The following is a 3,038-nucleotide window of genomic DNA, read 5'->3' on the forward strand; positions in this document are numbered from 1 at the left end:
AAAAAACATAATTATTAGTTTATTTTAGACATCACGTGTTAACTTTAAAGTTTACATCTTATATTTAGACATTTAGTGTTAAGTTTAACTATTAAGTGTTAACTTTGACAGTTAGGTGTTAACTTTGACCACTGAGTGTTAATTTTAACTATTATAAATATTAACTTTAGCAATATGACTTTTAAAGATGATCGGGTTTAGCCAAAAATAATAGGCTTTGGATGATGCAGCAATAATTATAGAAGAAGAATGAGGATGGATGGTTGAAAAGAGAGGAAAAATGACGCAAGAGTGGCCATGATGATGAAAAAGATAATAATTAAGAAATAATGAGCTGAAAGAGAAGATAATAGTAACAAAGATAATAGTTGAGGAGAAGGAGGTAAAGAAGGAAAAACATTTCATGGGATCATTAGAAAAGTAAAGAGAGATGGGAGGTTGAGGTGTGATGGTAGTTTAAGGATAAAGAAAAGCCAATAGTTTCAATGCTCCCAAAATTATTTTTGGGAGCATCATTGGTAAAAATGTAAAATACATTCAGGGGCTGTTTGTTTGGTCCAAAAACCATAGAAAAAGACCCCTAGAAAACTGACAGAGGGTATTTTTCATAATTTCCTTCATAATCAGGTGTTTGTTTTGCAAAAGATAAAAAGGAAAGTGAGGGAAAGATGTTGCGCCAGCTAGATATTTTCCCCATAAAATTTTCTCCTATTTTGAAGCCGATTACGGAAGAAAAGTGCACTTTTCTCTCTCTGTCCGAATCTAGGGCTCTCGAAATTTTTTTCTCCGCTGCACCGCAACTTGTTTTGGTCACGTCCTCTCTCGGATCATGCACATCCTCTCGTCCACCTTCCCTCTCGCCGTGAAAAGCCCCTCGTCCGCCTTCTCTCCCGCCGTGCAAAGCACACCGACGAGCTGACCCCAGAAATTTCTCTCACCTCTCTCTCTTGGATCCCCAAAACCCTAACCCTATTTCCCAATTGCTGCTTGGAATTCAATTGGAATTGATCCTCTAGTACGTTTTCAATTTTCTGGCTCATCTAATTTAGTTTTTGCCGGTTAATTTTGTGTTTAATCTTCTCTGTTTACGTTGATTCTCAATTATGCTATAATTTTGTATTAATCCTCAATGTTTGTTAATTTTTGTCATTTAAATTTGAATTATAACCCAGTGAATGATTTGTTTGCGAGTGTTATACGTGTATTCATTTGCTAATTTTTCCAGCAATACAGAGAAATTACTTGTTAGTTTGTAGAATTCTTAAAATTCATAGATAATTAATATTTGTTTTTTTTATTCTTAGGGTATATCATCATATTTTACTATGGCAGACAAACCAAGGTAAATTTTAGATAACTACCGTAAACTATGAGGGTGTTTGTAGGTGGATACCCCAATTTATTTTTGTCAGATAAAACTCTCAAAATTTTCTTTCTCACTAAACTATAATGCATAACCACTTAGAGAAAGTTATCACATGATGAACATGAAATCTCTTGAATCCTATTACAAATAATTATTTGATCAAATTGTTTCACTTGGTCGAATGATCACAGATTTCCAGGATCGAGGTGATGCTGCAGGTTCAGCTCCTATAGAACACAATGGTGTTCCACTGGAGACTGGACAATGACATAGATATCGCAGTTGAGTTTGAAGAGGATGAGGAGGAAGAAGAGAGCGATTATGGTCAGATACATCTCTTAACGATTTGGCTAATTCAGAATACTATTCGAAAATTTAAATATTTTTATACGACGGTTGATATATGTTTACCTCTCAATTTATGTTGGAAATAAATTATCCTATAAGAGTAGTAAGCACACCATGATGACCATAGTCATGGTTTCTTTTTTTCTTTTCATTTGAACCGAATATTAGAAAATGAAGGAATCTATTCACACATCAATTGTTTTCTTCTTTTTTTCAAATTGAACCAAACTAAGAAAAGTAGTGAAAAATACTTTCGCACCATATTTTTTGACGAAACAAATACAAGAAATATTTTTCATGAAAGTAAATGTAACACAAAAAAGTAAAAAAAAAAAAATCTTTAGAAAAGAAAGGAATGCAACCAAACAGGACATCAGTAGAATTCGCTCTCTATTCGCCCTTTTATCGGTGCGACACTTATGTGAAGTTTTGCTGGCACTCCTGTAATATTTTATTATCAAAGAGTTGTTACAAAAGTTGATTTGTCATCTTCTTCTTCATCCGCGTTTATTGTCCCCTTACCAAACAACCGCTCAAGTACCCAGCTTCTTCTCAACCAATCCTATTTATTAATTAGAAAAATTTCTTCGACCAAACCAATTATCTCTATTTTACCAAGATTTACTTCTTTTTCCTTCTTATTTTCTAGGTTTTCTTTCATGATGCTGATGGGTGAAAAGAATTTGATAAATTTGGTAGATTTTCTATCAGCAAATTTTTAAAGCTTAAGAAATGGATTTCAAATTACAAATTTTTTTTTAAGATAAATGGGTCCAATGAAACCTTGATCATCTAAATCAAGCCCGAATCAATAATAATGTAACACTAGATAAACTCCAGCTTTTTATAATAATGCAAAAAAAAATTTCTTTGCTGAGATGGCAAACATGAAAAAGAAATTCGCAAGGTGGGAAACACATCGAGAAAAGTCAAGACGTGTAGCTCATGGGTTCTTAAAAAGGGGCATAGACACAATTGAAAAAAGGAAGGGTGGACAAAGGTAAAAGCCCATAAAATCACTGGATATCTAAAACCAACTGACTACTCACGGTAGGGCCCACTTGGCTAGGCCGTCATAGGCCCAGTGGAGTGTTGGACCCACTTTAACCCCTTTGGCCTCGGAGAGCGGTTTGCCACGTCATCATGCCCCGTGTTCCCGCACGCCTTTCCTCATTTTTAGATAGGACAAATTTTCAAAACCAACCCATTTGATAAACTATTCCCAAAAAAAGACCCATTTCAGTTTTATTTGTAAAAACCGACCTGGTTTCAGCCTCAGCGCTGAAACCAGGTCGGTTTTTGAAAAAAAAATTCCGAAACTTCA

At 34.6% G+C, this 3,038-nt stretch overlaps 1 long non-coding RNA gene across 2 annotated transcripts; it reads left to right on the plus strand.

The window, feature by feature from the left end:
* On the plus strand, positions 525-1,854 carry LOC109829532. Of its 2 annotated transcripts, XR_002244063.1 has the most exons (3): positions 525-1,015; positions 1,305-1,342; positions 1,558-1,854. It is a non-coding gene; the product is annotated as an uncharacterized LOC109829532 (long non-coding RNA). The 2 variants fall into 2 exon arrangements; XR_002244062.1 differs by lacking the exon at positions 1,305-1,342 and having other exon boundaries at positions 527-1,015.

Source organism: Asparagus officinalis, chromosome 2 (genome assembly GCF_001876935.1).
Source record: "Asparagus officinalis chromosome 2, Aspof.V1, whole genome shotgun sequence".
In the NCBI taxonomy this organism is placed as follows: domain Eukaryota; kingdom Viridiplantae; phylum Streptophyta; class Magnoliopsida; order Asparagales; family Asparagaceae; genus Asparagus; species Asparagus officinalis.